Raw genomic sequence first — 25,854 nt, 5'->3', positions numbered from 1 at the left:
ATGATGTGTATGTATGTGGGTATGTATATATATGTATGTGGTGTTTGTGTGTGTCTATGTGGTATGTATGAATGTATGATATGTATATATGGGTATATGTATAGTGTATGTATTTGAGGGTGTGGTGTCTTCGTATGTGTGGTATGTATGTGTATGTGGAATTATGTGTGTAGTATGTATGTGTGTAGTTTGTATGTATGTGTGGTGTGTATGTATGGGTATATGTGTGTGAAGTTGTGTAGTCATAGGCCAATTCTCTCTCTCTCTCTCTCTCTCTCTCTCTCTTAGATTTTATTGAAGGCAGGTTTATTGGGAAGCTGCTCTCAGGCAAGTTCACTGGCCCCAAAGATTGAGGCCAGGGGAGTTGCCATGGAGAGGTTGGGGGGAGAAAGGGCAGAGAGAAGAGATGGAGAAGAAGAATCTTTATTTTTTTCGAGACAGGGTTTCTCTCTGTAGACCCCGCTGCCCTAGAACTCACACTGTAGATCAAGCTGGCCAGAAACTCTGCGATCTGCCTGTTTCTGCCTCCAGAATGCTGGGGTTAATGGTGTGTGCCACCACCACCCAGCCTGAGTGTCTTCCTTTTTTGTTTGTTTGTTTGTTTGTTGTCTTATTTTTTAATTTACATTTCAAATGTTATCCCCTTTCCCAGATTCCCCTCTAGAAACCCCGCTATCCCATCCCCCCAACCCCTGATGAGGGTCTTCCATTATCTCTGTCAACCTTATCTTTTGAGACAGGGACTCTCATTGAACCCAGCTCTCACTGATTGACATGGCTTGTGGCCAGTGAGCTCCAGGGGTCTGCCTGTCTTTACCTTCCCAGCCCTGGGATCACACACACACACACACACACACACACACACACACACACACACCCCACAACTAGCTTTGTTAGTGTGGGTGCTGGGAACCCAAACACATAACAGATACTTCACCAACTGAGCCATCCCCCACCCCGGCTCCAGTCTACATTTTAATAAGATTGCCCAGGTGACTCTGGGTACCTAAGCACATGGGAAACCCTGACCCAAGTGACTGGACAGGTCACACTGTTGATGCATTACTGCCAGGGGCAGGGGGTTTCCGTGGGCAATGAGAGGCTGTTAGGCCCCTTGGTCCTGCCTCTTCTGCCCCATCTGTTGCAGCTGGGAAGAGAGAACTAGCTTATGCTGGCGCAGGGCAGAGACCAGCGATGGGGCTGTCTGGTACGGAGCTGTGCTGGCTGGTGCAAACAGGAGCTGATGACCTCCACAGCAGGTGAGGATGGTGGTGCCCACCACAGCAAGGTGTCAGTGCAGAGAACTAAACCTGTCCTACCAAGGTAGCAGATCATGACTGGCTAAACTCTCATCAAACAGGTCATGGGACACAGCCAACACTTTCTCTCTTTTTCAGATGGTCTCAAAGTCATTATGTAGCTGTATTGAGGTCTATGATCTTAGACTTTAAATCCTCCTGCCTCTACCTCCTAAGTGCTGGCCACTCCAAGCGAGTGCCACTGTTGCCTATGGTTACGCAGTGCGTGGGATCCAAATCAGGGCTTTGAGTACGCTAGGCAAACACTGCCAACTGAGCTGCATCCTCAGCGCCCAAGCACATCACTTCATAAGATAGGGTGAGGGGCGAGGTCTTCAGGCAACCCTGGCTCTCACGAAGAAGCCCAGGTCTGACCACAGCCTGCAGAAGGTGCCTTGAGTGTGAAGCACCAGCTCCGGCTTCTGATCTGGGTCACTTTGCATGACTACATGGCTTCAGACAAACGCAAACCTCATCTGCTGTCCCCTGGGGACCTGGTGAGCATGCTCCCTCGTGGGAGCATCGCTGTCCAGACTGTGGCACCCACCAACCCCAGCCCATAGAGGACTCGAGAATGCTTTCGCTACAAAACTTGATCAAACACTCATTTTATTAAAATAAAATGCATTTTATATAAATATCTTCATCAAGGAATTATACACGGAAGGGCCAAGCGGTCGTTGGGAGTGGACGAAGGTATCTGTTTTCTTAAATACAAAGTATAAATATCTGTACACAATGCAGCTAAATATTAGAGCAGCGGGATGGCGCCTCCTGGTGGTCACCCAAAGTGCTTCAGTCGGGTGGTTCATTTTCCTCTGCTCTCAGCTCTGAGGAAGTATGAGGCAAAGGAAGGAGAAGGTGGGGGAGGGGTAGAGAAAACGGGAGGGAAGGGAGAATAGGGGACGGGGGAGAGGAGAGAGATTCAGTAGTCCACAATAGTACAATACTACTTGGTAGGGTAGAGGAGGGGAGATGATGTGAGGGGTTTGGGGGGGAATCGCACTTCTGTGTCTCCAAACCCCTCACTGTCATTTTATTTAGGGCCAGATGCTGTAACTCTCCTGGGTGTCAGAGTCTTGTGCCTTTGGGCTCCTCCAAGGCGTTGCCCTTTTTCACTCCATAGGAAAAGACTGCACCGAAGATATCCTCATGATAACGTTTCTGGCTCTATGAGGGGAAATAGAGGTCACAGTGTCACCCTGCTGGCCCGGCCACCTCAGTTATCATGTCTAGGCTGGGACAAAACCCTGGGGCTGCAACAGCTTCCTGGTGACATAGGCGCTCCCTAGCCTTGTGTCTGGATTGCTGCCACTATGCCCGGGTTTGGTTTCTCCAATCCCCTGTGTGTGGCCCACCTCAGCCTCTTCATGGGTGGACGGTGGTCCCACTGCCTGCCTAGAGCTCATCCCACATCCGATGTGAGCTTTGACATCAGCATGTGCAGGGCAGGCTCTGCATGCCTCCCTCTCTCCGGGTCTTGAAATCAGAGCACACAGCAGCGGGCTGAGGGCTCCGAGAGAAATCTTACAGTAAAGATACCTGCTGCTATTTGTGGAGCTGACATGTGTATCAAATGACCTGGCCTTGGAATCTTCCCCCCCTTGGTACTAGAAATAAAATCTGACAAGGCCTGAGCTATACCCCTGGCACTTATTCTCTCTTAAAATAAATAAAAAATAAAGGGGTTTATTTCCTGCCACTGCCTCCTGAGTGCTAGTTTTCATGTGTGTGTGCGAGTGCATGTGCATGTGTGTTTACACGCATACGTGAGTGCTGTACCCTGAGGTATCAGACCCCCTGGAGCTGAAGTTACAGGTATGCATTTCTGCATTTCTGCAGCCCTAGGTAGTCCATACTGACTTGAACTTGCTACTCTCCTTCCTCAGGTTCCCCACACCCTTAGGACTGACAGGTGTGCACTGCCTCTGCCCCACCTGCTCCTAACAGGCCTTTGGTAATGATGTCAAACACCCATGATCACACCTGGCAAGGACTGAACATATTTTGGGAAGCACCCACGATGCCCTTGCACCACAGGTGTCTGAATAGTCTGCACCCCAGGACCTTTGTACATGCTGCTGCCCTGCAGGATAGTCCAGACCTCTGTCTCTAGTGTGCACAAGGCTTCTTCCTTACCTTCAGCTATTTTCTCAAATGTCACAGCCCAGTGACCCCTTCACCAAATGTCTTTATTAAACCACGAACAACCCCAGCTCTGAGCTGCTGCTCTACGTAATTCTTACCCAAAGCAGAGCACATCCCATGTGCTTGATTTTAATCAACTCTGCCAGAATGTAAGCTCCAATTAGGTAGGCCTTTTGCTTTTGTACTTTTGAGACAGGATCTCATGGAACCCAGGCCAGCCTTGCACCGACTATGAAACCAAGAGACAACCTCCAACTCAGGACCCTTGGGCCTCAACCTTACCAGTGCTGACATTGCAGGTGTGCTCGGGAATCTATCGTGATACTGACACACTGCCCACCCGTTGTGTTAACTGCTTCTTACCTCTAACACATAGTAGGCGCCTGATATAAATGTGGAGCATAACTGCAAGCCATAAAGGCAGGTTTAGGAACCAGAGAGACAGAGAGAGGGGAAAGGAGAGAGAGGCCATGTGCCTGGTCTCTCACATCCACTGTTGGGGCACCAGGGCCCCATCCATCTGCAGCAATGACCTAACAGTCACCCATCCCTCATACAGCCCTCAGAAGGGCAAAAGGAGAGGTCGCAGGTCAATCATTGGTGAGCACCTGACACAAGGCAGGCCCTACTACCTAGAGTCCTTCCTGGGAGAACTGAAGGCACCCAGCCAGCAGTCAATTATAAATAACCGTGTTCCCCGTGGGGACAGGCCTCCACAGCCTGCTCTATCTCTGGGCATTTGTGCAGGAGTGTGAGGGGCAGACACTGCGACTTTCGTTCCACAGACAGAGAAGTGGAGCACACTGGCCTGACTTCTCAGCTAGCTGGCAACCACTGTGGGAGGCAAAGTCTAGACCCCAGAGGCCAGCCAACCCCCTGTTTCCGCAGTGTTGCGGAGGGTCTCAGGACACCCCTCCCCCGGTTCTGCTGCTCTGGTCCTGGTTCCAACGGCATGTGACCTTGGCCTACTCCCCTCTCGAGGGTCCCACCCCAGCTCCCATACCTTGAGCTGGAAGAAGTAATCCTCAACCTGCTCCTCACTCAAGTTCAGCTTGGCGGCCACCAGCTTCTTCAAAGTGGTAGCCACATCCCGAGCCATGCGCACATCGCCACAAACATAGAGGTGGCCCTGCTCCCCGTGGAGCACGCTGAACACATTGGCCAGCTCTTTCTGCAGGATGTCTTGAACGTAGACCTGTAAGCAGAGGACATGGTGAGACCAGCCCTGGATGCTGATGTCACTGTGGTCGGGCACACTGGCCATGGGGAGGGAAGAGGACCATTGAGGGGTTCCGTTAGGAATTCAGCTCAGGATACACAAGTATCCTGTCCTCCTGACCAATGGGGCCCACAGAACTTCCCTGAGTTCACCACACTTCAGAGACATCAAACTTACAGCTCTGCCCAGAGCTCTGAGGTCTGCCCACCTACATCCCAGAGAGAGGAGGCTTCCCAGTGTGTATCAGTCCCAGGTCTGATTTGTGGCTTGGATATAGGCTCCAACCTTCCCCCCCTTATAAAGAAGGTCCTGCAGTCGGTTGGGAGTCTGGATTTTTTGTTTGTTTTTGCTTTTCAGTTTTTGTTTATACATAAGGTGACCAGTGGTCCAGTCATAGGACCTTCGGGGTCTTCGGGGCAAAGGGGTCTTTGGGGAATGTTCATACGGTTCTGAATGGAGAGTCTGAATGCATTGTTCATGGGCCTGGAAGAGCGTGCCCACAGGAGGGCCCTGGTGGGATCAGTACCACCTTCCAGTCTTGCTGAGTGAGCTAAAGCCAGCCTACATCACACCTCCTAGCACAGCCCTGCATCCCAGAGCTGCTGGGCACCTGCAGGTAGCTGTGCTGTGAAGATTAAACTACAGTGAGTTTGGTACATTATCTTAGTGCTCTTCCTATCTCCCTGACACTGTGCATCTGTCTTCACTGTGGAACAGAGGGGAAGGCTTGAAGAGGAACGGCCATATAGGCCTGGGCAGTGGCCATCAGGCACACTCTGCCAGCTTGCTCTCACCTTGGGTTTTCCGGGCAGCCGGGAGTAGCCTGTGTGCACCTGGAACAACACTCCCTTGAGGACCATCTCCTGCATTTCTTCCTGATAGAGGTGGTCCTCCTCTGGGTGCCTGCACCCAAACACCAAGGTCATGCGGCCTCCTTTGAGCCCTTGAAAACCAGAAGGTTGCAGTTAAGAAAATGGCCACGAGATGGCATTCCATGACCACCAGGTACCCAATGAGTAGGTTCTGTTCTGGCATTGTCCCCATTTTAAAGCTAATGGAAGCACTGTTAAAAAATACACTTCAGGGGCTGGGAAGATGACTCAGTAGTTAAGAGCACTGGTTGTTCTTCCAGTAGTTAAGAGCACTGAGTTCAATTCTCAGCAACCACATGGTGGCTCACAATCATCTGTAATGGGATCTGATGCCCTCTGCTGGTGTGACTGGAGACAGCTAGTGTGCTCATATACATAAAATAAATCTTAAAAAGAATATATAAAACAAACAAAAAAAAGAGACACGGTTTAGGGGGGGAAAAAGGTTCAGTAACAGTCCTGATTATGCCCACACATTGCTCTTTCTTTTATTTAGCATATAGCATTTTAATTTTACTTCTTCATTGTAAAATAGCATTATAGCCAGTTCGTGGGAAGCAGAGGCAGGAGGATTGATTGCTGCAAATTAGAGGCCAGCCTTGTCTATATGGGGAGCTTTCAGTCCAGCCAGGGCTACAAGAGCAAGGCCTTGTCCCAAATACATATAGGGGTGTGTGTGTGTGTGTGTGTGTGTGTGTGTGTGTGTGTGTGTGTTTGTGTAACATGCTAAGGACATTCTTTTAGTGAAATATCAGACACGTGTGGCCTTCTTTTGTGAAACTCATCTCCCCTGACCCAGCTGCTACACTAAATGCAGGTGCTGAGGCCTCAGGCATCCAGGAAATCACAACAACGTCCTGATGCTATTGGCTGTGCTGGACTTCACGTTCAGGGTCTTGAAAGTCAAACATTGCTAAGTTCCTTCCAGAAAAGCCTCATCCGGAGGATTCCAGACAGAGCTGTCCATCATTCTCAGCTATTTCTCAAAGGAAAAGAAAATGTCTTCATCTAAAATCTGTTACTCTCATCCCCCTTAATTCCGGGGGCCGCTACACGGGCTTATTACTCTGTTATTTAATGGAAGACACCAACAGCAAAACGGGCTCAGCAGGGAGAGGCGCTTGCCGTCATGCCTGAGAAGCTGAATGTGATTCCTGGAAGAAGAGAAGCAAGTGGACCTCTGACCTCCACACGTGCACCAGGACACACATGGCTCTCTAGATTCATTAAAAATTAACAAGGAGACATGGAGACGGGCACAAACACTCCAAATCTGTGTACCTAATTACAGGATATGGCATAATAATCTGATGTGCCTGAGTAATAATTAGATCGATTGAGGTGACGGGCACACCCCCTTCCTATTGAGAGCTGTACCTCTGTGCTGAGAGTCATGGAGCCGCTGCTGCCAGAAACTTCGGAAGGGGGCAATGCCTGTGCCAGGCCCAATGAGGATGCACGGCTGGGAGGGGTCCTCAGGGAGCTGGAAGCCACTGACACTGCAGGGAGACAAAAGAAGACCTTGGTCTTTAGATAGGTAGCCAGAAGCACATGCAGGATAGGACCGGGGACCTGGGTGCCTGTGGGGTGGTGGTGGAGGGAAACGCTGATTCCCAAGGCCTGTGTACAGCTTTATCTTCCTGTCCCTGGCATAGCATCTCTCCACACCGGGCCAGTCTCTGGATCCCACCACAGCATCACTGTACCCTTGCCATGGACTCCACTACACCTTACAGCCAGATGGCAAAATGGGGAGACGAGGAATTACCCCAAACTTTCACAGGCCAAGGGAAGACTCAGTCTTAGACCCTTCACTTGCACTGCAGGATCCCGGGTGCAGGGGCACTGAAGGGCCCCGGGTGGGTGCTTACCTCAGCACAAAGCAGGGCACTGGGTCTTCAGGCTTCAGGTTATTGATCCAAGTGCTGCAGACGCCATGGTGCAGAGGACCCTGACCATCTGCAAGGATAACACAGGCCTGACTAACAAGCCCTGAGGCCTTCATGCAACCCAGCTGGGTGTTCTCCCTACAGTGCCAAGCCCTGTTGGGTGGTTGTTTCCTGAATGAGGAGTTACCTTCTCTCCCAACTGTCTACATGGTCAGGGAAGGCAGTAGGGGACCTGGTGAGCAATTGCCCCTTTACCATTGTAGAAACTGAGTCACAGAGACATAATGGAGCAGGTGACTTAAGTCATGGTGGACTCAGTTCCTGCTCAGGCTCCCCAATCTTTTTTTTTTTTTTTTGGTTCTTTTTTTTTTTTCCGGAGCTGGGGACCGAACCCAGGGCCTCGCGCTTCCTAGGCAAGCGCTCTACCACTGAGCTAAATCCCCAACCCCCAGGCTCCCCTATCTTAAGCTAGAGCATCTCCCAAGTGTTTGTCTAGGGACCCTCCCAGCATCCCCTCTCCAAACTAAGGCTCTGCCCACAGCAGCCCACAGGAACATGAAATGATCCCCCAGGGCCAACCATTGCTGAGTGTCCCATTGAAAGAGACCATTCAGGGAAGGATGGGGAGGGGAACACCCACAAAGAAGGGGAGGGGGGATGTTTGCCTGGAAACCAGGAAAGGGAATAACACTCAAAATGTATATAAGAAATACTCAAGTTAATTAAAAAAAAGAAAAAGAAAAAAAACAAGATCATTCAACAAGGACTCTAGGTGAGGGGTGGTCTTCCCCGCCCCCTGTCTGCTCTGGCATCCCAGTCTTCCCCAGAAGCCTTTCCTGGGCTTCTGGGTACACCAGTTTCCTCTGGGTTACATTCACTTCCCCGTGGCCTGACTTGTATGGAGGCCTTTAGCAAGTGAAATAGTTCTTTGGTTTTATTCTGCATGAACCAGCCTTCTCAGAGCTCACCCACATCCCCTCTCTCATTCAGTGGTGAGGTATGGTCAGTGAGGATGGACAGACATAGGCTCTGTCAAGTATTTACCAAGGAGAGAGATCTTGGAGATGTGGAGCCTTCCCAGCCCTTCCACCTCAAACAGAGCTCAGCTACAGCGGTTAGAACACCGGAGTCTGCCTGTCTCACCTCGGGTGCGATAGGTGACCACAGTGAGGTGGACCTCCGAGGGGGTGTGGTCCTGGGAGGAGCTGATGGAGTAGTAGCGGGGCTTCAGAACAGGGAGCAACAGTAGGAAGGCAGCAGGCACACGCAACGATGGAAACCCTTCCAACACCTCCAGGAACGTGGGGTTGTTGCTGAACTTCCAATCGTTGTACTCTGAGGGCTGAAAGGCAAGGGCAGTGTGAGAGATTGGGAGACCTGCCATGTGTGGGAGAAGGAACCCCTCCAAGCCACTCAATATCCATCCATCCATTCCTTCAACAAATGTGGCCATTGGGCGCTGTCCAGGGTGCTGAGGGCACTACATTGGGTGGGAAGCTACGATCCGGGGCAGCTAGTGGAATTTCTCAATTGTGCCTAGAACTCTACTATGGGTGGGATTAAGATGACAGTGGGGCAGGATTGCAGCCCCAACAGTTGAAAGGCTGAGACAGGAGGATTCCTAGTTTAAGGCCAGCAGGGGTTACAGATGGAATTGAGAACTAGCTTAGCTAACTTGGTGGGACCGTGCCTCCGAATAAAAAGTAAGAGAAGAGACAAGAGTTTGTCTCAGTGGTAGAGCACTTGCCTGGCATGTGTGGAGGTCTGAGGGAAACCCGGAATACCCACAAAACAGAGACAAAAGTCAAAACACAAAACCTCCCCAACACCAGCAACTCGAAGGCAGGGCTCCATACTCTCTTTCTCTGGACGTAGGATGTATAGCCACGGTCTTCCTGCATATCCCAGGTTGGCCTTGAACTCATTGCTGGCCCAGACTGGTCTCTAACTCACTATCCTCCTGCCTTCAGTCTCCTGTGTGCTGGGATCTCAGGTATGGCCACCCTATCCAGCTGGACTAAATTCTCTATTAAACTGTGACTTGGAACCAGTTGGATCTGGGTTGAGATCACAGTCAGGTGTCCTTCCTCACTTAACCCTAGTCCTTGTGGAGTGAGGCAGATGCAGCCATTCACACAGGATTGTGGAGACAGTGACACTGTGTCCGTGACTTGGTATCCAGAACCTCTTACCAAGACACGGACTTGGAAGTTGCAAAGGACTTAATGCATCACCCCAGTAACTCACTACCTCAACTCCCCACCTGCCTGCACACCCATTTACCAACCATCAAGTTTGTTCCACACTTGGGAAGACAAAGGCCGTCCATAGAGGCTGGCCCCTCTAGTCAGATTCCAAGGAAGTGTACTTTGGCTACTGATGGCTACTCTTCCCTGTGAACTTGACTGGATTTAGGATCACCATGGAAACGCACCTCAGTGAAGGTGTTTCTAAAGGTTTAACTGGGAAAGACCCACCCTGAATTCCTATGGGTGGGACTTTAGAATAAATGACAAGGGGAAATGAGGGGGACACTAGCGTCCACCTTTCTTGCCTCCTCATTCCAGAAGCAATGTGACCTGCCACTCACACTCCTGCCGTCCTGACACCCCACCATGATGGACTGGACTCTCATGAACCAAAATGAACCCTCCTTTCCTAAGTTTCTTCTGTCTTGCATTAAGTCACAGAATCGGGACACGTAACGAACACAGGTTACATCATGCTGACTCCAGAGAGACTCATTCACCCAGTACTACTGTGTACGAGAGATGAGGCAGCAGATGATGCCTGGCTGTCACCAGACACGGACAAGGCACACCTAGGGACTCAGGAGGATGGTCTCAAAAGTTGAACTCAGCTCTGGGTTCCTCCACTCTATGAAATGTCCATGCATCCTCCACCAGCCAGACCCCTACCTGACACAAGGCCTCCAACCTCTGCCTGTGCGTCTCTTCCGTGGCAAACTGGGCCAACTTGTGGAGCTGCAGCTGGGTGGGAGGGGTAGTGATGTCCAGGAAGTAGGTGAGGGCTTGCCTGAGTGAGCAGGGGGGAAGCGTCTTGTCTTTGACCCAGTACCTGCCTGTATTGGAAGGAAGAAAGGTGTCAAGTTGAGGAAAGGCCCTCCTTGGGTCTCTCAGACGACTCCTATCCTCCACCTGCAAGGGAGGGATGACTGACATCTTGGCTCCAAAGAGAATGAAGATCAGGAGCTGGTGTGGGGTGAGATGGGACTGCCAGCATAGCTGAACAACTCCCTCCACCCATACTGACTTTGTCCTGACAGACAAAGCACATCCTCCTGTGGCCCATACTCGAGTCTCTGACGCCCCCAGATGAATCTCAAACTTAGTGACTAAGTCCACTGGAGACCGAGTCCCCAGGGGCTGTTTAGAGATAGGTTTATGGCCACAGTCTCCTGGGGTTTCGAAGCAAGAGGCTCTAGGTAAACAGATCAGTGTAAATTGAAGTGACTGGTTTCAGGACAGCATGGGAGACTCAGGAAGTGACCCAGGTGTGAACTCTGGCTTCCACTTCCCAGCTGAGCATCTGAATCCTGTGACCTCCAGCTGCTTCTTTGAGAATCAGACGTGATGATACAGTCTGGACTGGCATTAGCATTGAGCAAAAGCCACATTTGGGAAGTTGCTGGCACAGTGCCCGTTCCCAGGTCCACAGGTATTTAGTGCATGTTAGCACATTGCTTTTCACCCCTCTCCTCTCCTGTCGCCTTCTTCAGAGACAGGGCTTTATTATTAATGCATCTCGTCTGGATCACATCTGTATTGTTACAGCCCCAAGGAGGTCTAGGGTCTTTTGTCTCTAAGCTTCAGGCTGACTCCCTTTCTCCTGGACAGTGATGGACAGAGCCAGGTTTTGCTTCTCCAATGCCTCCTCCAAGGCTAGGGGGAGGCATCACTACCACTGAAGGCCAGGAAGCTTTTCCCATAAGCTGGGATGGGAGTAGCTCAGGACAGTCAAGAGTACAGTCCTCAGGGATGGGAGTGAGGGGACAGAGGTTTGTTTTGTCTGGGCCCAGGAACTCACCACTCTCATCTAGAACCTCCAGGCACACAGTTTGGTCTGGCGAAAAACAATCCACAACTCGCTCCAAGATCCCTTGCACCAGGGCCTGGGAAAATCCCCAGGTCTTCCCCAGGTAGGTAGCTGGGGCCTCGGCTGCCCTCGAAGGTGAGTTGAATGAGGAGGGTGGTGCGGCTACAGAGGAAAAGGGAGTCATGGGTGAGTGCTGGCTTCCCCTAGGACAAGTGTTCTCCTGCCACCAGCCGGTTAGTGACAAGGCATCCCCTCAGTGCTCCAGAGTTTTCCAGAGGAGTTTGGCTACAGCCTTCCCTAGAAGTGTGGGTGTCATGGAGCACTTGGCCACACTTTTGCCACAAGGAGCATCTCGTTCAGAGTGTGTGGACACCAGAGGTAGCCCTTCTTTATCTCCAGAACAAATCCTGTTCTCACTGGAACTGAGGCTACTTTCCCCCAGGATAGGAGGAAAGGAGAGGAGGGACCATGCAGATAAAATCACGGATCGGATCGCTCACAACCCTCCTCCACCTGGCTGGGAAATCCCCACCCTTGCCTAACAACCACAAAAGGCCTAAAGACTTAGATGCTCTGCGTGTCCCCTGGTCTTAGAGTTCAGAGAGGAGGAAGGGCCAGTGAGGCAGACATCCAGCTTCCAAACCGGACAAAGGCACAGACTAGCAGAGAAGGTGGTCCCAACAGTGATACCCTTGGGGGGCCTATCTCCCCTCCCCGCCTACAGACCGACTGTCTCTGGTTCTTTGTGCATTCCAGAGCAATCCTGTGTACCAGCCCATCCTTACCTGGACTTCTCACTCTGCAGATTCTGGAGGGATTTCAGCCTCATGGTGAACACGTTCTTGACATGGATGCTGCTGAGAGCTGAGGAGACAGACAGAGATGGTCAGAGTCCCTATGCTGTGCTGGGGGAAACCCCGTATGTTGGGCTGAGCATCCCTGCATGCTACCTTTCCCCTTGGTGTCCTGAGGCAGGGCCTCCTAGGTTTGTTTCCTTTCCCCATTATTTTTAGATCCCAAGGAAAGACCCTGGGCCTGGCTAGAGGTGGTCACTTGGGTCTGTAATCCCAGCACTTTGGAGGTGGAGGCAGGAAGATCAGGAGTTCAAAGCCATTCTTGGCCACATAGCAAGTTTGAGTCCAGCCTGGGCTACATGAGACCCTGTCTCAGCTCCCTGCCTCCAGATATACACAAAGAAGAAGAGAACAAAACAAAACAAACAAAAAACCAGCAACTAAAACTAGATAGTCAAAAGGGCCCTAGATGAACAGCGCCTTCGTGGCTGGGAAGTGCCGGGAGATTCATCTTAGACATGAAAATACAGAAGGCTCAGGACAGCTGTGTGGTTTACAGGAGTACATGGATAAAGCTGGGCATATCCTAAAACATAGACACATTTATGATGTCTGGCCTCAGGGAACTGAGTATGTCTCCCAGGGTGGGCAGAGCTGAGCCACTCACTGTCGCCCTGAATCACCTCAGAAGCCTCCTTCGTGGCTTGTGGCTCCCTTTGGAAGACTGAATCCAACCCCCACCCATGCTGTCACACTTGCTTTGTTTCTGTGAACGTTAACTTCTCTGGATTTGTCACAGGTCAAGTTCCAGGACAAGTGTCACAGGCAAGTTCATGTGGTCAAGAGGCTGGCACAGTGCCTATCAGAGTTGTCTCCACCACCCACCCACTGATGCTGGCTTCCCGTGCTCAATACCACTCTCCCAGGGCTCCTGACCGGCTCTCCCACAGGGCCTAGGCTCCATAGCCAGGGAGACAGATGCCTGGGAGTTGCAGGGGACTGCCTTCGTTCAGAAGGGCATGGTGGATTCTTTGACTATTGGTTCAGAGCTCAAATAGCCTCAACTCCTGCAGGAAAGAGCAGTAGGGTGCGAGGGGCTGGTACCTTTGTTGAGGTCTTGAGGCTCTGGGCTCTGGGTGAGCTTGTACTGCTCTGGCTCCCATGTTGCGTTGGAAATGTAGCGTTTCGGGATCTGAATGCAATGTTTGCTTTGAACATCGAACGTCTCACAGGCTGCCTGGAAAGTTAGGAAGAATGGATTCATCATCACCGTCACCACCCCTCACCATGGGTCAAATACTGAACGGATGTGTCACAGAACACCTCAGTGTGTCATCTGAAGGGGCTGGCGAAGCTAGGAATCCTGTGGTTGGCGCACAGTGGTTATTGCTACTGTAATGGATAGTAAATTTGTCGTCATATGGTTATCCCTTCTCACTGAGCGAGGGAGGTCTGGGGCTTCCCTATCCTCATAGAAAAGCTCATGGAGGAGGCCTGAGTCTTGGAACCAGGTCTGCTGGGCTTCCCATTGCTGTCCACTCACTTCAGTGTTAAAACTCCCCTCACTGTCAGGGAGGAACCTAGAGAGTAAAGATTTGAGATGATAACATTAGGTCACAGAGCTCAGCAGTGTCCTGTGTCCCTTCCTCTGCAGAGCTGAGAGACCGAAGGAAGATCTACCTCACTGTTGTGAGGTGGACAAGTCTATCACTAGGAAGAGCCCTGGGGTCATAAGGTCATGGCAAGGGGACTGATCACTACTCTCTCCCACATGAAACAACACACTGGAGTGACCTTCTTCTTGGTGGGGGTGGGGGTTGGGGAAGCAGCTTTGATCTGTGGTTCGGGCCCATCCCCCCACCCTACACCTGACAGAGGTCATGACACCCGGGACACTGGACCCACACAAGTTTGGCATGAGTGCACTACGGCCTGTCTGACTAGAACTGACCCGGAAGGTTTGCACAGCCCAGCTGCGGAAGGCGTCCTCCTGCCCGCTGAGTTCGTCCCCTTCTCCGGTTGGGGCAAGCTGGGAGGCTCCCAGGTGAGACAGTTTCTGGTCGATGTCATGAGCAAAGGCACAGAACTGAGGGTACATGCTGGAGCCCAGGCCAAATACCGCATACCTGCCAAGGAGGACACACACAGAGGCTCAGGACACCTGGCATCCGTGCCCATGGTGTGAACAATGGACTCTAGACCCCAAACCTGCAGGAGGGACTCGGTTTCTATGTCTTGATCCTCAACCCTCTCAGAAGACAAACCTCAGACCAGGACTCTGTCTGTCCCTGGACATCTCTGAGGAGACATCCTGTGCATACCCAGTTCCTTGGTCTGATCCCAGGCTGACCCAGGAGGCAGGGATAGGGGAGAGTGCCTTACCTGAAGGTGTGCCCGAGTTCTTTCATCATGAACAGAGATTTCTTCATAGTCTACAAAAGACAAAGGAATCAGAGTTCTCAGGCCAGGAACCATAAAACCACAGCTTTCCTTTACTGTGGTGGTGTGTCTAAATACTGGCCTCACTGAGCAGGCAAAGAATCCAGAACCCAGGGAGAAAGCCGCTGGGCAAGTCCAGATCGCCCCTCACTCCGGCTGAACCAGCTCACGGGGGTCCTGCCCCTCAGTGGAAGACCCTGGTGTTCCCACTTAGCTCTGGAAGAACACAAGGTTCCTCAAAAAGAATATGACCCTTGCTTCTTGCTTGGAAGTTGCTAGAAACAACAGATTCTCTAAAATACCTTTGGTTTTCCAGGAAACTGTCTCAGGCAGCGTGGGCCCCATCACACTGTGGGAAGCTAAGCCGTTTGTAATCTCTTCTCATGGGTTTCGATGGCCTTTTCATCCTTCCAACACTAGGGAGACGAACTCAAATTGGTGCAAACCAAGCCTTAACATCTTGCTCATACTCGCCTCCGTTCAAAGCACAAGGCTAAGTAGGCCTGTGTGAGGCCAGCTAGGCAAAATTCATATGTTTGGCCCCCTTTTCCTTTATGAGAATGAAATGTTTGTTTGTTTGTTTTGTGTTGTTGTTGTTTAAAGATTTATTATTTTACATATGTATGTACACTGTAGCTGTCTTCAACACACCAGAAGAGAGCATCAGATCCCATTACAGATGGTTGTGAGCCACCATGTAGTTGCTGGAAATTGAACTCGGGACCTCTGGAAGAGCAGTCAGTGCTCTTAACTGCTGAGGCCTCTCTCCAGCCTCCATACATTTTTAAAAAAATATAAATTCCTTTTAACAAAAGATTTGTGTCAGAGAGTGCGCCTAGGCAGGGAGTGTGGGTGCCCAGGGAGGCCAGGAGACAATGTTGGAGTCCCTGGAGCTGAAGTTACAGGAGACTGAGAACCATCTGATGTGGGTGCCGGGGCTGAACTGTGGTCTTTTGGACGTGAAGCAACCATCTTAACCGCTGAGCCATCTCTCCAGCCCCTAAATATGAATCCCTGTTGAAAGGGAACTTGAGACAAGATTTCCTATGGAGTCCAGGCTGGGCCCAAATTTGTGATCCTCCTGCCTTTGCTGCCAAGTGCTGGGATTACAAGTGCACATCACTATACCCAGTTAAATAAGAATTTTTGAATTTTATTTTAAAGTAGGTTTAGGCTGCAGTGATGGCTCGGGACGTAAAAGTGCCACCAAGCCTGAAAACCTCAGGGACTCACATTATGGAAGGTAAGAATTGTCTCCTACAGGTTGTCCTCTAACCTCCACATGCAAGCTGTGGGGCATGTGCACACACACAAAGTAAATATAAATAAATAAATGTAATTAATCACCTCAAGTAATCTGACATATATAAAGAAGAGTTATCAAGTCACAGGAAATCCCTGTGTGCCAATGGGGAAATGGCTTAAGGACCCAGAGTGGCCTGAGTAATTCCAGGTCACACCGAGTCCCCTGGACCCTTTTCTTGGTCCTCCTAAGCCCCTCTGTTCCCAGATGAGCAGTGTCCCTGCTACCTACCTGCCCATTGCTGGGGCAGTCTCCATTGCCAAATGTGCTTGTCACCACCAGCAGTAGTTGTTCCTCTTCCAAGGTGTTTGCCTTATACTGTTCCATGCAGACAACCTGTGTGGCACACCATGGATGTCAGCCCTCAGCTCCCAGGGGGTCCCTTACACTCACCCCAAGCTCCTTCCACCTAAGAGGGTACCTTGGTGTTGAAGGCGTAGCTGAACAAGGCAGCCAGGTCCCTGGCTAGCGCTTCCGACTTTCCTGTCTCAGTAGCAAAGAGGACTGTGGCTCTGACGGGGGAAGCCATGACCTTCCGCATTAGCACAGAAGCAAAGAACACCACTCTGTGGGAATAAACAGACACAGGGCCAGCTGAGTTAGCCTCCAGAAGAGATGGAGCACTGGCCTGGCAGCCCCTGTGCATCCTGACTCGGTCTCTTTGGCAAGTTCGAAATACAGGACACCAGTCTCAGAATTGGTGTCTAGAGTTCTGGTAGCCAACACCATAAAGGCCACTCTCCGTATGCCTTGCCCCTCATGGTGGAGTCAGGAAGGCTGCCTCAGTAAAAGGGACACAGCAGGGACAGAGGGACACGCCCACTTTCACGTACTTCACCAAGACTGTGAACCGGATCTCTCTCCTCCTGGGCCTCAGCTTCTCATCCTGCCAGATGTGGGTCTTCCAGGGCTCGATCTGCAGAAAAGAAGGAGAGTTGAGGGTGGGGTTCTGGCTGGGCTTGGGTAGGGGAATGCTGAAGAGACGGAGGACCCTCTACTGGACTCATGGAGGTCCATCCCACCAAGGCTAGTGCTTCCTGGGCCCCACATCAGTCACAAGCAGTGGGCACTTGGCTTCGCCAGTCATGGCCACAGTCGTGGGTAGAGGCCCGCCTGCTTTTAGTATCTTTTTATTGTGTACACTAGACAATGTACAGTCTAATCTGGGCACCTTAGAGAGCACAAGGTGGCACTCAGCTGGCGTGTACAACCCTGGGTCATCACACTGCAGAGCCTCCACAGCTGAGCTACAAGATGGGGAGGGCGGCAGGGTCGTCCCTGACCTGGTAATAGTAGAATAGAGATAGGACGTAGTTCAACATCTCCTGGTGGAACACAGGGGTGATGCTCCCGGACACCGGAGGGACCAGCCAAATCCAGTCTGCAGGGCAGCCTCCTCGGGCCCGGTACTCATTCTGCATGTGCTTCATGAAGGACTCTGAGGCTGTGTGGTGGTCCATGATGGTCACATTCTGCTTCTGAAGGAGAAAATGGAGTGGGCTAAGATAAGGCAGCAGGGGAGAGCGGCGAGTCACCGGAGGGCCGGTGGTCTACACAGTGGCTCTGCCCTTGCCCTTAGTCTCTCACTGCTGCAGAAACGCACACAGACTTAGAGACCCAGGCCATCACCACAGCCACTCAGAAGGCGGCCAGCCCTCAGTCACATGAGAGGTTCCCAGGTTCTCAACTTATGGGTCTTCAACTCCCTCGGGGGTCACTTATCAGGTATCCTGCATTTCAGACATTTACACTATGACTCATACAGTAGCAAGATTATAGTTATGAAGTTGTAACAAAAATAATTTTATGGTTGGGGTCCCCGCAGCATGAGGAACTGTATTAAAACGTCACAGCATCAGGAAGGATGAGGACCATTGCCAACAGCTCAGCATCCAGAAATTCACACCAACCTGTCTCCATGGTTTGCCAGGAGACAGAGAGCCTCAGGTGTGGGCAACCCACACTGCGCCATCTTGTTTAAGGTAAAGAAAATACAAACTCAAAGAAGGCTCACTTGGTGGGGTGCTTGCCTGGCATGCGTGAAGCCCTACACAGCTGTAACCTCAGCAGCGCTCTGGTGGTACAGGATGAGGATCAGGAGTTCAAGGCCACCCTCAGCTATATAGAGAGTTCCAGGCCAGCCTGGGCTAGAAGAGATTCAGTCTCCCAAACAAGCGAACACAAAACCACCAGAGTCATCCGTGGGGACGATGCGGGTCAGAGTGTAGGGGAGACAGGTCATCCACATCCTAAAACCTAGAGGCCATGAAGTCTAAACTAGCCTGGAACAATCCAGTCAAAGTACCTATCCTACCAAAGTCTGGAGATCCATTCAACCAAGAGAAATATATTTATGACCTGGGGGGAGGGCTCAGTGGGTAAAGGCGTTTGTCACCAGGCCCGACCTGAGTTTCATCCCAGGCATTCACACAGTAGAAGGAGAGATCCAACAGTGAAGGATCCTATGAGCTCAATGGGTTTCCACCTGCTCCTGTCTATCTGTTGGGTACTGAGGAAGGCCGTGGGGCAAAGGAGAGATGGTCTCCATGTATTGCCAGCAAACAGTAAGCCTCTTGGGGAGGTTGAAGGAAGTCAGCCATTTTCACAAGGCCTCCTGGGATGTGTGAGGGAGGCAAACTGCTTGGGAGGGACACAGGGGAAAGCCTAATGCCTAGGATAGGCCCAGAGGAGAGGTGGCCAAGGTTGACAGCTGCCCCCTGATGTCAGGCTCATGAGTAGAACCACACTTTAAATGTCATATACAGCTGCTCCTTGACTTAAGACAGGGCTCCATGCTGATGGGGCCATCACAAGATGAAAGTATTCTCAGTCAAGAATACACAGAATGGGAACTAGGGTGCAGCTCAGCGGGTGGAATGCTGGCCTAGCATGCACCGAGCCCTGGAGGTCTGATGCCTAGTACCATGTTCAAAAACCAAGGACTCAGATGTGGTAGCTCACACCTGTAATCCCAGCACTCTGGGGGTAGGCAAGAAGGTCAGAGGTCACACAGTGAGTTTGAGGCTAGCCTGGGGTACATGAGACTCCTTCCCAAGTCTTCTTGATAAAGCACCTTGCCTCCCAACCAGCGTAGCTTGATTACACAGCACACTGTAATGCCAGTTTCTAGTCCTTGTGGCTGCCACAGCTGGCTGAGGCTGCTGGCTGCAGCCACCAGCTTCAAGAGAGTCACCATTGTTAGTCCAGGAGGAAAGATCGAAATTAAAAATCCCTATGCAGTTAGCCATTCAGGCCTATAAGCACAGATACTCTGGAGGCTGACTAGGGTTTAAGGTCTGCCTAGACAGCAGAGTGATTGAAGGCCAACCTGGGTAACCTTGTCTCACAATAAAAAGCAAAAGGGGGGTTAGAGAGAAATCAAGATCCCAAACAACAACGAAGCCAAGTAGGGGGTGGAAGGATGGCTCAGTGGGTAAGAGCACTGACTGCTCTTCCAGAGAATCTGGGTTTGATTCTCAGCAACCACATGGCGGCTCACAATCCTCTCCAACTCCAGTCCTAGAGGATTTGATGCTCTCTTCTGTCCATGTACTGCGCACATGTGGTGCAGGCTAAACACCCATACACATAAAATAAAATGAAATATATATATATATATATATATATATATATATGTGCAAAAGGTTAAAAAAAGTTTAAAACACCCAAGGAGAGTTGCTCTGGATTCACAGTGCCCTCACACACTTGTAAAGTAAGAAATTCCCAAGTGGAGCCATCACAAGCCAGGTACTGCCTGTGCACATATAAAATGTCCTTGGATATCTGAACAGGGACAAGCTCAGGAGCGAGCAGATGATGACAATGACGACAGGCGTAGATGTGTCAACCCAGACTCCTGGCATACCTGGAAACTATGGAGCACAGCTGCATTGATCTCGGTGACAGCCCGGTCTTTCCAGAGGGAGGCCAGTGTGTGGGTCTCCAGGCCCATCCTCCTGCCCACTTCCTGTAGAAGATGAGGTGAGGCAGGTTTTGGAGGGGGTGCCCCTCCCCGACTCTCCAGCTTGGTAACTCCATGTCACCTCCAGGATATTGTAGCGCTGTGTGTCACAGAAGTCCAGGACTCCATTCTCGGTGCCCATGTACTACCAATCATTGAAGAGGTAGGTTGGGAACTCGAGGCCACACACCTCCAGGAGCATGTTGGCCATGGCAGGCAGTGCATACCACTTCAGTGTCTCTCGAGGCTGGAAAGATGGCTCAGTGGTTAAGAGCATTTCCTGCTTTTGCAGAGGACCAGAGTTCAGTTCTCAGTGCCTGTCTTAGGGTTTCATTGCTTTGAAGAAACACTGTGACCAAGGCAACTCTTATAAGAGACAATATTGATTTGAGGCTGGCTTACAGGTTCAGAGGTTCAATCCATTATCATCAAGTTACACAGTTCCAACAAGGCCACACCTCCTAAGAGTGCCATTCTCTGGGCCAAGCATATTCAAACCACCACAGCGCCCATGTTGGTAATCCCAGCTGGCCTCTATAGGCACCTACATTCATATGTGTGCACATATGCACAGTTGTCTTTTAAAGTATCTCTAAACACGAGGAGAAAGGTCTGTGGCCCAGGAAGACAGTGATGACCCCAGGAGTGACAAAGTTTGTAAGGAAGACCCATTTGGTCTCCTATGAGCTAAGGTGCCTTTCATCTGAAGGAGGCAGAGCAGAATTGGTCTCTGATCCTGGAAGCCTCTCCATTGCTAATTCACAGGTACAGAGAGCTGCTTTGGAGGTTGGCAGAAGCAGAGCATACAAGAGAAAAGGAACCATTTGTACGGCTTCTACTCTGAACATCTCTCCTTACTGTAACGCTCCCAACAATGCTGTGAAGTAGGACTCCAGCTGTTCAGCTAGGAAGGCAGGTAAAGAGGTGGAGCAATTGTGGGATACCCAGATGATGGCTTACATCTGACCCTAATTCCTTATCAGAAGCCAGAGATTGGGCTGGAGAGATGGCTCAGCAGTTAAGAGCACTGATAGCTCTTCCAGAGGTCATGAGTTCAGTTCCGAGCAACCACATGGTGGCTCACAGCCATCTGTAATGGGATCTGATGCCCTTTCTGGGTGTGTCTGCAGACGGCTACAGTGTGTACTCATATACATGAAATAAATGAATAAATAAATCAAAAGGAGGAGGAGGAGGGGGGGAGAGGAGGAGGAGAAGGAGCAGAAGCAGCCCGAGATCTTACTGCTCAGTTACTTGACATAAAAAGATGGTGCTGAGGCTGAGAAGGTGGCTCAGCCACCAAGAGCTCTTCCTGTGCAGCCATGAAGAACCACAGATTGGATTCCAGTGCCCACGTAACATGCCAAGAGTCACACAAATCTTATAGCCTCAGTCCGAGGGAAAGTTGATCGGTGACTGGAGCTTATTGGCTTTTAGTCTAGCTGAGAAAACATGTGCCCTGTGTTCAAGAGACCTCGACTCAGAGGAATAGGTACAGAGGGCTGGGGGGGACACCTGCCGTCCTTTTCTGGCCTCTGTGGAACCATACACTTGCACAGAGAGGCTGGAGGGTGTCTCAAGAGCAGAGGCTGCTCTTCCAACTCTCAACACCCACATGACAGTGGTAGTGGTGGTGGTGATGGTGGTGTTGGTGGTGGTGGTGGTGGTGGAGGTAGTTGTGGTGGTGATGGTGTTTTTGTTGTTGGTGTTGTTGTTGGTGTTGTTGGTGGTGGTGGTGGTAGTGGTGGTGGTGGTGGTGGTGATGGTGGTGTTGGTTGTGGTGGTGGTGGTAGTGGTGGTGGTGGTGGTGGTGATGGTGGTGTTGGTGGTGGTGGTGGTGATGGTGATGGTGGTGGTGGTGGTGATGATGGCAACGATGATGATGATGAATCCTCAACAAGATGTCAACTAAGTTTAGCATATTAAAAGATGGCTTGCCAATCCCAGATAGTATTTGTCCCTGGAAAGCAAGGGTGGTTTGACGTAGGAACCAGATGCTGAGACCTTAGCTATGTGCCACTACGTCTGGTTACTTCCCTTGAATGGTTTTTTCTCTATGTTATATGTGAGTATATGTGCATTTTCATGTGTGTTCAGGTATACATGTGTGAGCATGCGGAAGTCAACCTCAGGTGTTCTTTCTTTTTTCTTTTTTTTTTTTTTGGTTCTTTTTTTCGGAGCTGGGGACCGAACCCAGGGCCTTGCGCTTCCTAGGCAAGCGCTCTACCACTGAGCTAAATCCCCAACCCCTCAGGTGTTCTTTCTTATGAGACATCCATTTTGTTTTTTGTGACAAGATCTCTTATTGGGATATGGGGGCACACAGAAGCTGAGTTCCCCATGTGTGTCTGGTTTGCAAGGCAAATTTGCACAGTCAAGATAACGCAGCCAACAGCAGATTAATGAGCTCTGGAGGAACAGTGGGACAACCTCTAGACATCTCTGTAGCTACGAGGTGGTGATGGCCAGGGAGGGCATCCATGGACTGATGCATCAGGCTGTTCCATTTATCTTCTGGTTCGTCCACTCAACAGCTGCCTGGGGGTTCTCTGATTCTTAGCTTTGTCAATTACTGAACACTATGGGGATGCTTGGAACTTCAATCGAAATGTGAAATTTTCAAATGAATTTTTTTTCCTGTGCCAAGAGCTCCTCAGAATGCAACCTGGCATCCAATCAACAATGGCTCCTTTCCTGGGGACAACTACACAGCACACGGGGTGTGGGGGGGGGGACTCTGTCCCATGAAACTGGGTAAAAGGAAGGAGGGACAGGACAGAAGGACAAACAGAAGACCATTAGCAGTATAGGCTGGTGACATGAAGGGAGCTGTTAGGTGAGGACTTCAAGCAGGGTGGGCATGACCTCGGTGTACACACCCTGGCATCTGCCATCTGCTATTGTTCCTCCCAGCAGAGATGAGAGTCTCCTTGCTTGGGAAGAAGAGGCTCAGGAAACTTTTCCCCACTGGGGAGCGTGCCCGCCCGGTTCACGGGAGTGAACAGTTTGCAGGTGTTTTACAGCTGGGGTCAGAGGTCAGTGAGTAGAGTGCTTGCCCGTCATGTATGAAGCCCTGGGTTCCATCCTTCATGCTAAATACACAGATGGCGGCGGCGGCGGTGGTGGTGATGGTGATGATGGCGACGGTGGAGGCAGTGGCTGTGGCAGCGGTGGTGGTATGTGCGTGTGTGTGTGTGTGTGTGTGTCTGTGTCTGTGTGTGTGTGTGTGGTCTTCATGTATGTTCTTGTGTGTATGTATGTGTTGCTGGGAATCGAACTCAGGGCCTCATATGTGCTTGCTAGGCAATTGCACCACTATGACTTGTGTTCTAAGCCCTCGTAGCTCCAGCGGCTTGACAGTCATGTATCATATTCCTCAATTTCTCCCTCTCTAAACACCACCAGAATAATATTAGTTTTCTTTAAATCAATCTTTGATTAAAACCTTATTGCAGCCAGGTTTGGTGATGCACACCTATAATCCCAGTACTTGGAAGGCTGAGGCAGGAGGACTAAAGGTTTGAAACCAGCCTGACTTACATAATGCCTTGTCTCAAAAAAATGAACAACCCTGAAATACCATTTACTATATGCTTTGGGCTAACCTCGGAACCCTGGTCTAGTAACTACAAGTCCCTCCTCATTTTGTTCCTTCCCTTCCTGCCTGCCTGCCTTCTTGCCTGCCTTCCTCCCTGCCTGGAACCAAGCACGCTCAGGCTTAGTGATTCTTCTCAGGAATGCTCTGCTCAGTATATTCCTATCTTCTCAGGAAAATTAAGTTAGTTACAGTCTCCAGCCTTGGGACAGTTAGCCGGTTGTCTGTTCTTATCAGTCTATAACTGCAATTTATGGTTTAGGGCTATAGGAAGGGTGGTGGCAGTGATGGATTCTCCTGAGTAACCTTCCCACCTTCTTGTCTTTATAAGTCACTGGGTTTTTTTGAAATAAACTTTGAGAGCTTGATCAGAACCCAGACTTGCTCTCCTTCTTTGCTCCTCCTGTTCCCCATTCTTTCACCACTCCCAGGTCCACTCTGAACCCCCGAAGGCAGGGGCACTCCTCGTCCTCCTCTTCCTCCTCCTTTGTTCTTTTAGGACAGGGTTTCACTCTGTATCGCCGATGATCCTACAACTCTCTCTGTAGATGACTAGAATTTGAACTCACAGAGGTCCACCCGCCTCTGCCTCGGTGAGCTTGTGATTAAAACTATGTACCTCACAAATTTCTGTTTCTTGTATATATCCTGTGTGGACCTAGGGTTTTTGTTGTTGTTTTTGTTTTGTTTTGAACCAGATCCTCCTATAGTCCAGACTGGCCTTGAACTCTCAATAAACTAAGGATAACTTTGAACTCCTGATCCTCATGTCTCTGCCGGATGAGTGCTGAGGGTTTTATGTAATTTAGGCAATCAAAACCCAGGACTTCGTGCTCCCTAAGCAAGTACTCTGTCAAGTGAGCGATCATGTAAGCTGGTATTACTTTGAGTAATACCTAGGGAGAGAATTTCTAGGCCATAGGAGGTTTGTCGATGAGAAACTACAGAGTCAGTTCCCCAGTGGGTGAGCAGTGCATGGTCTCAGTTAACGATCAGTTGTTACCTGGTCCTGGTGATACTAAGCATGGACATCCTCTGTTTTTAGCTGTTTTAGAAAATAAAAACACACAGTTTTTTTTTAAACTTTTTATGTACTGGAAGTATACCAGCACCCCCTTATATGCTGGATAAGCTACATTCACAGTCCAAAGCTTTGAATTTTGAGGAAGTCTTTTCTGTGAATGCTTGGTATCATGGGATACTAAGAAGGCTGTGCCTGGGAGACACGGAGCCTCTTACAATCCTTTTCTAAAAGCTTTAGAGTTTTAGTTTATATAGGAATCTAGAAATCACATCTATGTTTTTATTTTGGTTTTAATATATGGAGGCCACTATACATGCTTTGTTCCTTTTTCTATCTCCCCTCCTCACCCCCAATACCGATGTTTTTTAGAATTTGCTAGGTATGATAGCTCATGTCTATAATCCTAGCACTCTGGAAGCTGAAGCAGGAGAATCACAAGTGAGAGCCCAACCTGGGCTATGTAGTGAGTTCAAGACTGGTCTAAGCTACTAGTATTTTTTTCTGTTTCCACATTGCTGCCTTGTTGGGCATTGGTCGCAGGAGTATTCCCTGGTAATGTCCTGTTCGGCTGCTGTGCTCGGCCATCCTGCTCCATGATCAGCTATCCTGCTGCCTGATTGCACTTGTGTCACACAAGGTACACACTTGATTACTTGTATAGTGAGTCAAGAAACCATTGTGGTGTGAAGGATACACACTTGTTCTTTTTCATAAACAACTATTTTGAAGCTGGGTATTAGACACATAAGCCCAGCATTTGAGGGGTAGAGAGAGGAGAATCAGGAGTCCAAGGTCATCAGTTATATTTCCAGTTTGAGACCAATCTGGGTTATAAGGGACCTTGTCTCAAAAAAAAAAAAAGTTTAAGGCCATCTTTTATAGCAAACTCTGGAGGTCATCCTGTGCCTCAGGAGACGGTATCTCAAACAAACAAATGATTTGATCTCATCTAGATATTATGTCCTGTGTGGTGGGAGACGGGCTGGGATCAAACTCAAGGCTTTATGGGTGCTCTGCAAGAGTGAAAGAATAAAAAGTGCAGCCAAGAAGTAAGATGTTTAGAAATGCTATCTCACCCCGAAGAAGCCCTAAATATCTCAAATTCCAGACCCTGCTCTCTACCTGTAAGTAGGTAAAAGGTCACATTTCTTGAGCCTGCTCTCCCACGAACTTGATAAAAGGGCTTAAAGATAAGACCCTTAAATACGTGATCCCGAACTCATAAAGATAACAGATAGCTTCTCCCAGAAACTAGC

At 50.1% G+C, this 25,854-nt stretch overlaps 1 pseudogene across 1 annotated transcript; it reads right to left on the bottom strand.

Annotated features, from left to right (window-relative positions):
- Positions 1 to 1,890: 1,890 nt before the first annotated feature.
- On the bottom strand, positions 1,891 to 20,492 carry Nos2-ps1 (nitric oxide synthase 2, pseudogene 1; annotated as a pseudogene). Its single transcript, XR_015632422.1, has 19 exons — positions 20,478 to 20,492; positions 20,062 to 20,226; positions 19,884 to 19,985; positions 17,302 to 17,496; positions 16,852 to 16,934; positions 16,440 to 16,584; positions 16,250 to 16,354; positions 14,659 to 14,708; positions 14,228 to 14,402; positions 13,381 to 13,513; positions 12,268 to 12,346; positions 11,470 to 11,644; positions 10,345 to 10,504; positions 8,570 to 8,768; positions 7,409 to 7,496; positions 6,915 to 7,036; positions 5,460 to 5,608; positions 4,450 to 4,641; positions 1,891 to 2,468 (listed from the first exon to the last, which is right to left on the bottom strand). The product of XR_015632422.1 is annotated as a nitric oxide synthase 2, pseudogene 1 (transcript).
- Positions 20,493 to 25,854: the final 5,362 nt, after the last annotated feature.

This window comes from Rattus norvegicus, chromosome 10, assembly GCF_021556685.1.
Source record: "Rattus norvegicus strain SHRSP/BbbUtx chromosome 10, alternate assembly SHRSP_T2T, whole genome shotgun sequence".
Taxonomy (NCBI): Eukaryota; Metazoa; Chordata; class Mammalia; order Rodentia; family Muridae; genus Rattus; species Rattus norvegicus.
This window is presented reverse-complemented; position numbering and strand designations above follow the sequence as displayed.